The sequence below is a fragment of the Atractosteus spatula genome, chromosome 12 (assembly GCF_055471065.1).
Source record: "Atractosteus spatula isolate fAtrSpa1 chromosome 12, fAtrSpa1.hap1, whole genome shotgun sequence".
Taxonomy (NCBI): domain Eukaryota; kingdom Metazoa; phylum Chordata; class Actinopteri; order Semionotiformes; family Lepisosteidae; genus Atractosteus; species Atractosteus spatula.
The window spans coordinates 20,040,972-20,054,310 of NC_142717.1; the positions used below are offsets into that span (position 1 = coordinate 20,040,972).

At 34.5% G+C, this 13,339-nt stretch overlaps 1 protein-coding gene across 11 annotated transcripts in view; it reads left to right on the top strand.

Annotated features, from left to right (window-relative positions):
- The first annotated feature begins 1,788 nt into the window (after positions 1-1,788).
- LOC148822750 (cAMP-regulated phosphoprotein 21-like) overlaps positions 1,789-13,339 on the top strand; it is a 140,787-nt gene continuing 129,236 nt past the window's right edge. For 6 of the 11 annotated variants that reach the window (XM_088928715.1, XM_088928719.1, XM_088928723.1 and 3 more), the window contains exon 1: positions 1,789-2,100. The gene's annotated coding sequence lies outside the window, so the exon portion shown is untranslated. Of the gene's footprint in view, positions 2,101-9,904; positions 9,965-13,339 lie in introns of all 11 variants that reach the window. The other 5 variants (XM_088928720.1, XM_088928718.1, XM_088928722.1 and 2 more) reach the window with 3 other exon arrangements.

The following is a 13,339-nucleotide window of genomic DNA, read 5'->3' on the forward strand; positions in this document are numbered from 1 at the left end:
AATGCCTTGGTGCACAGTCAAGACAAAATTCCAAGAAATTGAATATGCATGGCACCATCATACCTAGATAAGGCCATCCATCCACACTTGATAAGCAGACAAGAAGGAGATTAACCAGAGAAGCTACCATGAGGCTTATGACAGCTTTGAAAGAGCTACAGGCTTGATGGCCAAGACTGGTCAGTGTGTAAATTACAATATCCCAAGCACTCCACAGATCTGGCCTGTATGGCAGGAAGGCATAAAGGTGTCACGCCCAGTACACCTTGAGGGCATTTTGCTTCTCTCATGCTCCTAGTTCACTGTGATTATTCATGTCTTTCTGGTGCGTCTTGTTGTGTAGCCTATTTACTTCCTGCTTCTGCTCTGCTCCTCGCTCAGCATCGAGGTTCGGATGTCCTTGAAACCCACCTAGCACCAGGTCGCCCCACGTCCGCTACCTGAGGGCATAGGTTTCTATATGGCATTTCCTGAATAGCTGAGCCCGGGCTAACCCCCGTCTCACCGCTACGCATAGGGTCTTTTTCGCTCTCCTGCCATTCCAAGTTTCGTCCTTCTCCGACATCTGTGATAAAAGGAAGCCATCACGGAAAAAAAAAAAACATTAATAAGGTATCAAGGTGCCAATATGTGGCAAAATGTTTTGTGGCCTGACATAGCTAAAATATAACTTTTAGAATTTTGGCTTAAATGGAAAGTATTACATTTGGCGCAAACCCAACACAGCACATCACCCAAAGAACACAATCCCTACTGTGAAGAATGGTACTGACAACATTGTTTCTCATCTGGAGTGTTTCTAATTGTCATCACTGGCAGGGACTGGGGTACTTATCGGGATAGAAGGGAAAATGAATGGAGCAAAAGAATAGAAAAGTCCTTGAGGAAAACTTGGTGTCTTCTGAAAGAAAGCTAAGGACAGACCTTTCAGCATGGCAGTGACCTAAAAGCACACAGCCAAAGCTATAGTGGAGTGTCTAAGGAACAAAAAGTTAAATGCCCTTGAATGGCCCAATCAGAGGTCTGGCCTAAATCCAATCAAATATCTGTGGAATTACTTGAAGACTGCTGTCCATCAATGCTCCTCAAAGAACTTGACTGACAAATGACCAAATATTGCCAAATCAAGAACTGCAAGGTTAGAAGTCAACTATCCCAAGATCTCAAGATTCACTGTTGTAATTGCAGCGAAAGGTGTTTCCATCATGTAGTAAGTCCAGGTGTTGGAGACTTATCCAATTAGATATTTCAGTTTTTAAAAAATCTATTATTACAATAAAATAATTCAATAAAGAGAAAAAAGTCTGGAGTATGATGTATATGTACTGTAACAGGAAAAACATATATAATTTAAATGTATGAAACTTTGAGGCACTGACAATGTGAGAAAATGTGAAAAAGTCCAAGGGGTTGTATACTTTCTACTGTTTAGGCACAGTATACAGTATATTATTAAAACAGCCTGGACCAGTATTGCGAAGTAGTTCTGTACTATTCCTTTAATTGAGACGGTTTTAAAACTTCTTAATTTTAGCTGATTTAGCTATTTTAACTCTTTTAGCTGATGCTTAGAAAATTATAATAATATATAAATATAAAATCGTATACAGATTGTACATTTTCTACCTTGAAAAGCATATACAGTAGATCAACACTACGTTTTCTTTGTTATTATTGATATGCAGAATTCGTTTTTTCACTCATTCTCTGAACTGACAGTTTAAAACAGACATTCTCCGTTTCTTTTTCTTCCAAAATTCTGGTATTTCAATTTTGCTTTAGCCTTGGCCAATGGGTTCCAGATCACTTTTTATTTCTGTTGTGTCGTCATGACCACTAGCACTTTGGCAACTAGAGACAGGGTAGCACCTACCGCTCTCTCTCGCTGTCGCCGGGGCGCTGAGGAGATCTGCGTGTGTTGTGTGTGTGCGCGTGTGCTTGTGTGATTGCGTGGGTGGAGTGAGCTTGTGCTCTCTTCCCTGGGAACAGCAGGGGAGAGAAGGGAGAAATCATGTTGTTCGACAAGACAGCCACATAGCACCACCGCTCAGCTGTGACATCCGGAGCTCGGGTCTTGGGGCAAGGATACTCTCCTTCAAGGTAAACGGCTAAAGTTTCTTGAACATTATAGAACAGCTTTTGAAAATATATTTAATATCCATGTTATGTGTACATTTGTGTGGTGTGTGTCTTTGTTTTATGATAGGATTTCTAACTCTTTCTTCCCAAGTCCTTTCACCTGCAAGTATTTATCTCTGAAAGCTCTTAATCATCCGAGCTGAACCCCCCAAAAATATAGCTGTATAGCCACGTATATGCTATTTGTGAATATTTTTATGAAACCTGAAACAGAGCACATTTGTTCGTCAGTTTTGACAAGCTCTGACGTGCACATGCGTGATGCTTTTACATTCAGAATTTGGCATGCTTGTCTACATGTTTTTATGTAGGTTGAGAACATCTGTCGTTCGTCGTTTTGCTCGTCATCAGTTTTATTGTTGCAGGTATTAACATCAAGTTGAGTGTGTGCTAATTAACACTGGGCATCCCATTTCTTAAACTGTGGTGGTGAAGGGGGAGTATTTAATCGGACTATTTTGAAAGAATGTCATTATCATTCATCATCATTATATTTAGTCTTTTATTGTCAATATTTCTAATTTTTATAGTTTATAAAAATCAAAACTCTAGAAAATCCACGTCTCATAACACCTGTTCTTTTTTGATAAAACACCCAATGTACAATACGGTACAGCTGACATTCGCCTCTTCTAGTAACAGGTTCAGAACTGAATATGAATTTAAGGTCCTGCTGCGGTAACTAATGTAACACTAGTAGCTTTTCAGCATTTAAAACCCGTAGTTTTAAAAGCGTCGGGGTAATTGTAAATACTACTTTAAATAAGAAAAAGGTTACTCAATTCTTTTGTAACCGATAAAGAGACCAAGGTACTTGGCATTTTTGAGTGTGTGTTCTCAATTAAAGTTGAATATCATTTCACTAGAAAAATACATTTATAATAACATTGGCAGGGTGCTGTAGCTTTATTGAATTTGAGGTAGTAGGGAGATACCAACACAAATAATTGAAAAGCGACTTTGTTATTGATAATTTATTCTAGTTTCTGCCGCGCTCAAACATTACTTCTTCAAATGAACAACAAACAGCGAGCCTGTTTCCTCGGGGTTAAATGTTTCCAAGCTGTGCAACTTCTTAAATTATTGATGTGCGTGTTTTTGTTAAAAAAATAATGTCAGTCTAAGATTTAAACTCGGTCTGAAAAGAAACGCGCGATTTTATGTACTTTATAAATTATGTCTCAACGGTTTAGAAATGAATCCACATAAAGATGTATGATAAGGCATATTGCTGATGTGCTAACCAATTATTTAAACATAGTAAGTTGTAAAACAGTAGAAGTGGATAAACTTGCTGTTAAATAAATATGGGTAACCACTACAGATTTATCTGTATCCAGTTAAAGAGTGAGAAAATTATTAAAACTCACTCGTTTTATTGGAGTCAGACTTGTTCTTGTATTAAAGTGTTCAGCCTCAGCTTCCTTTTTAGAAACAACAGCTGCAGTTCTACACCGTCATTGCAGGCAGCTTTGTATAGTTCTCAGTATTATGAAATCCAAAAGCATGAGGTGCCTCACTGATGCCAAATATAGAATATCACATCAGTCACTGTTTGAAATACCAGGGGAAATGTGTATTGCCAACCGCTGTGTAAGAGGGGGAGGGTTTGTCCATTAAGAAATGGTAGCTGATCATGGCGATTATTAAAAAGAAATAACCCTGCATTTTTTTAAATACATTTTATCTTTTTCACATGCTGTGGACTAGTCGGTAACAATTTAGACTGGAATCAGCAATCCAGTACTGTAAATCATACAAAAAAGCAGCTGGAAACCTATGAAGTTAAAAATGCTAGATCCTTTTGGTAAAACCGGTTGGACTTTGGCAGTTGTTTGATGTATAAAAATCACTAACACACTACTAGAAATTGCTACCTGTGAAGATCAAAAGTAATCAGTGGAGTGGAAGATTTAATTTGGTCATGGAAGTCTTGTGTAGTAAAAGCAATATATTGCTGTCAAAAAAGTGAATCAAACTGGGCTTTTCCCTTGCCACTGTATGTACTTTGCCAAATCAAGTTGTAAAGCCTTATTTAAGATGGCATGCCTCATGAAAAAGTCCATAAAATATTTTGTTGTCACTTGCTTTTCTTCTTGAGCTACTGCTTTTAGATGTTATGAGTAACGATATTTTGACTTGGCCTCTAATTGCTGTTTGCTTATATGATAAAGAAATCTACTCCATTTTAAAACATATCAACATTTGTATTGTATATCAGTAGGTGGAATTGTACAATGTAATCTTTTAACTGATTTTCATATTCTTCACAGAAAGAATATGGTTATAGGCTTTTTTCTTTGTGCAATTTAGTTTAGTTCTTTCATCAGTTTAAGTGCTTTTTGTGCTGGTCTATATAATGTGAATCTGTGTGCAGAGTCTTCTCAGTACTGTTCCCTTAGCACTAAAACATGGAATTAGGGTTGATATCTTCTCCAGGCATAGTACTTTACATGTGATTAAATCAGTTAAATTTACTTCCTTGAAAAGTTTTGAATATAAGAATATATCTCTGGAGATATGAGACCCCTTTTCCCATTTTTTAAAGATTGTGCCTTCTATTGGAAAAGGTATTTTCTACTGCTGCATTCCTTGTGTAGTAAGCTTAGCAGAATGTTTGACTATCACCTACAGAATATGCACTGCTGGAGTGTGGCCAGTCACTGGATCATTGCCTACACCATAGGTGTGACATCCTTAATCCTGTTATAGTTGGGTCTGAATGCCCAAAGGGATACGCTTTTCTGCCAATACAGGAATTGGTGTAAAATTACGATATGACTTCAAAATAAATGGCTTTGTGAATTTTATTGTCAATTCCCTCTCTTTCAGTTTCTTAAAACATTTTTCTGCCTATCCCTAATAAAACAGAAAAATAATGGTTTAGTTTTTCATTTTTTTAGGTATTTAAAAAACATTTGCATTTCATTTAATTTTGGTGGTGTAGATGGCAACTAAAAATGGATATACCATGTATATATATCTCAGACTAATAGACTAATCAGACAGTAGTTTAATCTGAAAGCAATAGAAAATCTAGATATTAAAAAAATATTTTGTCTGCATATCCCAGTCTTTGTAAATATTTATTGCAGTTTTGAATCAATGATAATGGATAATGGCAAAACAGAGGGATAATCATGGTATGAAAACAACAGCAAATGCTGAATTAAATGCTTTCAAAGAGTGTTTGCTTGTCTTTCTTGAATACTTCTTTCAATTTTTTAAATAATCTATTCTTCATATGTATTTTATATTAATATAGACAGACAATAGACATTTCCACTGGATATTAATTTGTCCATTCATTCAGTTCATGCCTATACATGTGGATATTTCTTTACCTCAAAAGGGAAGAAAAAGTTTAGACAATGATCCAGGGTCTTTATTAAATATTTTATTAAAAAACTTGTACATAATGATACTGAAATGATACATTTTTGATTGTTTGAAATAAAAAAAATATTCAAAATAAAGCAAAGGTTCATGCCTCCATATACACATGATTAACGTGTATTTTCTAACACATGCAGTTTATTATTTAGCATCTATTTTTCACACTAATAAGCACTATGGAATACTCAATATATGACACTTTCTGTTGACATGAATAAAACGGCTTTTGCACCTTTCAGCTGAAAGACAGTAACCATATGCTGCTCAACTTGCTGATGCACATCTTTTTTTTCCTGTTCTAAATGCACTGCATCAATAAGACAGGTGGGGTAGAATGGAGTCCAAAACAGATGCTGCTGTAAATTGGCTTGGTATTTGTCAATCACTAAAATTAACTGCTGGGTGTTTTTTTCTTTATTAAAACAAACCCCCATGGTGGTAAAAATCCTGCCACTGTGTATTGTGCTGGAACTATTAGCTTTGCAAATTGCTAATCTTCTTTTAGCTTTGTCTCTCAAATCTCAGTTGATTTTTATTGCCCTGACAACTGTGGCATAATTTTCATTGTAAGGGTGTGCTTCACTTCAGCAGTTCTGTGTCTGCTATTTTTAATGGCACTTAGATAATGAATTCTGGAATAATAATGAACATCTATCTATCTGGACCATTTTATCAGTATATATGTATAAATATGTATGCTTATTTAGTGGGTGTCCTTTCCTATTATTTTCACAAATTAAGGGAAGCTCTAAGGGATAATAATCCTATTATCCTTCTCTATTTTAGAGCAGTCCGTTCCTGATTTTTGTTCTGTTTTTCAATGAATATTTGTCACTGTTTATCTGTTCATCTTACTCTCTAACCTGCTCGCTTCATACAACATATAAAGATGCAATCAGTCACCTTATATGAAACTTACATGGAACAGAATAAAAAGTGGTGTGCTTAATTGCCTTTCTAAAAACAGACATGATGTCTTTATTCATTTTTCAGTCCAGCAGCACTCCTGCCGTTCTTATTTCACTAAAGGTGAGAAAGCAGTTTTACAAAAGTCACAATTGCTTCTTGTGATTTAGCATTTTACTGTGTGACAATATATTGACAAATTTCGAATGTTACCATTTGATTGGTATTCAGAAAATGTTTTCCCAAAGGATAAATGTGTTAAGCCTGAAGAATATTTTATTTTGTTTTAGATTGTTTTAATCAAATTTTATCATGTGATACTACACAGAAAGGTTATTCAAAAGGTAGTTGTTTTGTCATAATAATGAGTAACTAAGGATGGGCTCTATAGCATGCCATAAATATACAGTATGTACTGTATGTTCACAGAATATTCATAGGATATTTTTTGGTTTTATGTTGCAAGACTTGGATTATTTTTTGTTCTGATATTGTTCTGAGTTACATTTTTTTAGTTACTGCTATTATTAATGTAGTATCATTGTATTTAAATTGTAATGTATGAAGGGATACTAGAAATATAACCTTAATTGTATGAATTCTCAAAGTGTCTCGTAGTAATTGCAGTATATCATTTTGTGCCTGTTTTCAATGCCTGTTAAAATCCAAATTATGTTTTTTTTACTATGCTGGATATAATTATGTGGTGTTAATTTTGTTTTCTAATACACAAATGACATTTTTATTTTTTCAGAAATAAAATCCAAATAGTATATTTTTATAAACCTTACAGGTCTCACTTTGTCTTGAAAAAATAAAGATAAAGAAAATTTGTGTGATGTATTTGTGTGATGATTCTCAGTGAAATATTTTATTGCTGCATTTGTTATGCTGCATACCTTACAAAAAAGTTTTTCATTGTAATAACGTGAAAACCTAAATAAAATGCATTTGTGTGATATGTATTATGATGTCCAAACCAAATGTGACTCAAAATACCTAACTATAGAATAAAAAAATAGAATTATACGTTTGTGATTACTACATTTGAAAAATGCTCTACCATACTGTATATTGTTTAGCCGCATTTTAAGTATAATGGAATGAACTATTTTTAATTATTATAATTGCATCTTGTGTTTTTTTAAGTTTGATTTTGTACAGTTTTATGATGAATGAATGTTCCCAGTGCATCCCTTGGAATACAGCTGTTTTTTGTTTGTGCTGGTGCTCCTTAATATAAATACTGATTTGAAGAGTGTTATCAAAATATATTTATGTTAGAGAATAATAAAACAGAAACCAAAAAAGGTCTAGAACTGTTCAGTGCATTCTGTATCAAGCATAATGGTCTGTGCGCAGAGGTGGTTAATTATAGTTGTGTTGTTAAGAAAATTAATAGATCTGTGTTTTTATATCACAGACATGCTGTAAATGGTTACAATTTATTATTGAGGTAAAAATACTCTTTCTATGTCTAAATGAAACACTATTTTACAGTATATATGTACAATGCATGAAAATATATCTAAGTTCCTTACGTCTCTTTCAGTGTCATCAATCTGATCTCTGATGCATGTGAACTAAAATACGCATAACTATTGCATTATTGTTTCAGGCCATAAAAGTGGATGTTTCACAGAAAAATTACAGTCTTTCCATAGCAGTACAGGTGCATTAGAGTATAGTATAGAGTGCGTTAGTATAATATTATAAACAAGTTTTTTTTATGAATTTGCCGCCTTCTCTATGCAGCAATAATCTGTTTACAACTTATTGAGTGTTTAAAAAAACTGTGGAATGATTTATTATCAAGTATTGTAGTAAGGAAAGAACTCTCTGTCTTCATCGTCAATGCCATCCTTTACACTTTAAAGTGCTATACAAGACAGCCAGAAAGTCTTTCTCAGCAGTACATTTCAGAAGTGCAAAACCTGCTTTTATTTTCTTTATTTTATTTTCAAATTCCAAGTTACTGAATTGTGTAGTTGGCAATTGTTGTCTCACTCCAACTGAGATTGTCAGTAAAGGAGACTGACAGCCTGAGCTCTGAAATAGACCATGTAATTGTAGAGTTTTGCTGTTGTGTGTGAAGAATCATAGAACCTCTTGAAATCGTCTTCACTGTTTTTTCTATGGGGATAATTCATTGACTTTAAAAGTGTTGGGAGGACATACTGTAAATATCTGTGACTTTCTGATTGATTACTGTACATTCACTGTAATAAGAGAGACTGACTTAAGATTTGACTACCTTAATTTAATAAAATTATTATGTAGATGATGGGTAATATAGATGGACATTTTTGATTAAAGATTTCTGTTTTCTGTGATGAATGGAGTGAGTGATGATAGTTTGGGAAGAAAGCAAAACAGCTGATACCACCACATCATTACCAGTACGAGTCTGACTTACCTTCTCTGTGTTCACTGTGTGATTCAATTTTGACTCCATTGAAGCAAGCCCTTGTTGCTCCTTAGTTGGAGGTTTGTCCATTCATCTCATTCATGCTGCCAGGTGCTACCCCTTCAGCCATGCAGGTTAAAGCCAGAGGCTTTTAATAGTTATTGTTCAATATGAATAATTGATAAAGTTCAGTGTAAATATATAGGTGTGCTACCCTTAGGTGAAAATAGTTTCAATAAGGCAAAGTCTGAAGAAATACAGTGCATTTATTGTAATGCATTTATTCTTCTAACTATATCACCTCTAGGTAACAGTAAGCAATATTTTTGACTATGAGCTACTGTATGTGGATTGCTAGTTTTTCTCTTTGGCACTGCCATTTCTGTTCAATAGTTAACTCCAGTTAAACAAAAGGCTCCTCATTCTCTACTAACGGAAATGTTTCCATTCACATACAGAGTGAACTGATAAAATAACATTTTTCATCCAGTGGCAAATAGAGGCTGCTGCCTGGCACAATTGCGCATGGCCTTTAGAATTTTTCTTTTCTGTGTTTCAGGAAAGTTCTTTGCAAAACCCATATTTTCCATTCTTAGCTGAATACCAGAGAGCAAACTGCCCTCAGGAGAAAAAGTACATCTGTAATTTATTTGATAATGCATCTGCTACTGATCTCTTTTCAAAGAATGACTTGGATCAAACATACAAAAGGAACAGACTTTCATTGAGCTTGGCAGATGCAGTGTTACATTTGTGTAAACCTTATATCCCTTTGTATCCCCACTGTTTTGACACTAAGACCCTTTAGTCTAGACCAGGTTGACATTTTCTGGTCAGTATGCATTGAGTTGTTGTGTATGCAGCTGGTATGAAGTTATCCACCCTAAAACTATTCTGCTTTGAGAAGTGTCCCATGGCTATAAAAGATTATCCAACTGATCTACTATTTATGCAGACGGAACTTTGGAAAAATAATGCTGCAGATGTACTGTATATCAAGGGTGATGTGCTCAGCCTGAATGCATGTTCTAAGAAAATCTTTTTTTCACACTACAGTACAGTTAGCAGAGTGACATCAACTGAGAATTTGCAAGACACTTTTAAATGATCTTTTTGGTAAGTATATTTAGATTTATGTTCAAATGCTTTCAGCTAATTGGTTTAATTTTAAATATCTTTATAAACAAATTACTTTCATATTAACAACGTAATGTGTACTACAGTGTTTGTCTAACTACAAAAGAAACATTAGGAAATATTATGCTGCTTGAGTTCAGTTTTACGGACATACATTACTGATTTACATTACTTCACTTATTTGGTAAAACTTTATATTAGGGTTGTGAATGGCATTTTTAATCATATCTATGATCTTAATGAATAATTTTAGAATGTCTTTGCTTAAAAATAAGTAATTATAATGTTTGATCAAGCATTTTTATGATGTGCTTGATCATGATTTTAGAAGTCTGTTCTTGATCATAGTATTAAATATACTAATACTATGAAATATATATATATATTTATATATATTATATATATTTATTGAAATATATATAAATATATATAATATATATAATATGCTCTTATATATTTCATACTTATGAAATATATAAGAGCAAATTACGCTATTTTTTATTTCCACAAACTGTATTTTAACACAAAGACGCAAAGTTTGGTAGTGATAGGAAATATATATATATATTTTATTTTTAACTCAAATACAGCACCTTATTACAGCTACTTATAGAACTGAGTGCTCTTATTGTCTAAATAATCAAATCTTTATTCCTGAGCACAACCTATATAAAAGTAATTCAATTCTTGTCATAACATACATGTCACTTGTCAAAGTTATCTATACCACCCTGAAAGACCCTGATTAGGGTGAAACAGCAGTCAATGGCTGCTGACTTTGTCAGTTAGAACACAGTTCTGTCTCCCAAGGGTTCTAACAAAGGAACTTAATATTTAATTATTAATATTAATATCTAAAGTAAATAAAAGTAGTGTGGATAGATTTTTTCTCTTTCTTATAGTATTATGATGTACATATATACACAGCAGATACAGTATGTACTTTGGCATATATCATTATGCCTCAGTTAGCTACTGTATATTGAAGTAGAGGGAGTCTCCTATCTTCAGGGGACTGTCATTACCAGAGGATCATATAAAGTTAGTTGCAGCTGTTGTTTCTAAGTAAAGATACATGCACCAAAAAAGAGCTGCCATGGGGGTCATTAAGTGGGTTGTACTGTATAGAAGAATGAGTAAGAGGTTGCATCAGTGTACGAGCTGCAAAGGAACAAGTAGCGGTTAATTCCATGCTAAAAAAGTAGAATAAACACGACATTTTGGCTGTTGAGCCTTCTATTGCTTTTACACCTGAAGAAGGTTATTTTCTTCTACTATTTAGCAGATAATTAACCTCTTCTTATGGTACAAATGGATGCTCCTATATATTAGTATCCATTTATACTATAAGCAGATAATTGGTTTTATTTAAACAATGTTTTTAACAATCACAAAGCTGTCTCATGTTGATAGACAACACATTTTAAGAATCAATTTGACAGCTTTAGATTGCACTGCATGTGAAAAAACAGGGGCTTCTTTGTGGCGCAGTGTTCAGCATTGCTGCTTTGAAGCATTAGGGCCCTGGGTTTAATTCCGGAACTAAGGTGCTATCTGGAGTTTATATGTTCTCCCCTTGTTTGCATGGGATTCCTATGGGTGCTCTGGTTTTCTCCCAGTTAAAAAAACATACTTGTACAAATAGGTTAATTGGCTTCTGGGAAAAGTGGCCTTGGTGTGAGTATGTGACTGTGCTTGTCTGCCCTGTAATAGATTGGCACACTGCCCAGGGTGTACCGCCCAGCTCCTCCACAACCCTGAATTTGAAGAATCTGTTAAAAAATGAATGGATGAAAAAAACAAGTATGATGTATGTGCGTGAATCCTTATTGAGTAATAGGAGAAGTTAATGTTGTGGATGTTCAACCAACTAGCATGTTGGAATGTTGGAAACACTAGAACCCAAAATGTGATCTTTGTGATCCTCCTTTGTTCTTCAGAAACATTTTTAATTTGTTTTTTCAGATTTCAGAGAGGTTAAAAGAGATTAACTTACACAGATTGCTCAATTTCCAATGCCACAATGAATAAAAAAGTAAAGCACTGCTTTTCAGAACAAGTAAATGAGACCTGAATGCCTTGTCTTTGCCAGCTAATAGCATGTTCAATATAATTATACCCAATGTCACCAGTGGCAAACTGCTCTGCATTCTGCTATAGTGTTTCCATTTAAACATAAGTGCATGCTTCAGGAATAACCCTTAATTGCCTTTACATTATTTAAGGAAAGTAGATCTGCTTTTTATGATTTCTCACCAGCCCCAATACTGCAGTGCTGACAACTTGCTGATATAAATTATGTTAATTCCAAGATTCTTAACTCAATGTAATGAAGATTATGCTGTGAGATATGTCAAAATTAACATTTTACTAATGAACGCCATCTGCGAGAGCTGTAACCTAAGCGGAATGGATGACACATTTCATTTGCTACTTTCCACCACCTTTTCTTTTACTTTTTTTACTTTTTTCATGCTCATTAATATTCAAGAGCAGCAGTAGCATGATTTCTTTCCTCCAATTATGCCTAAAGAATCCTTCATGACATTTGATGCATATAATTTGTTCATTGATTTCATGGCACTCTGCAATTAAGTCTAGAAATGTGAATCAGTCCATCTACTAACAGTTGTATTTTTTTCACCTCCTTTTAATAATGAATTATGAAATTGTAGTTCCAGAGGGGTCTTGGCCATTATATTTCCTTCTGATATTAAGTGCCCCATTCCTTGCTTTGAGAGTGAATTTGATAGGCATGTAGCAAGGGTCAGTGTTTAATTGATCTTCTTTCACTTACAAATGGTTTGTTTCAATAATTTTTTTTTCTTAAAGCTTTTCAGAGGTGCTCATCAGGAAAGGCACTCACTTGTAACTCATTCAATCCTAGTCCTAATATGATGGGTTTTTAGCCTGCTAGGATTGGCTGAGGTAGGATAGAAAGCTCACCAGGTGATTTGTTGCAAACAAGTGAGTACTATGACTTGGTAAGAGCCTGTGAACTAGTAGTTTTCCTCCCAAGAGGAATCATTAATCCTGCTAATGCTACAGTAAATCTCTTGTAAGCACGTAGTGTAGCTTGTATTGTAGTTTGTAGTGTGTCAAGTGTCAGATGACTTGACAGTGGGCTAGCATATGCAGTCCTCATTTTTCCTTGTGCTGGTACAGATTGTAACAGCGAACTGAGTGGTTCAGCAGTTGATCAGCTAGTTTAAATCCTAGGCTAAGTAGGACAGCTGGTGTACTTGTGAGCTTGAGACTTCACCTTCATTGCTTCATAATGCCCAGCTGTATAAATGTGTGCAAATATACAGTAAATCACATTGAATAAAAGTGTCAGCCAAATAAATTACTAAT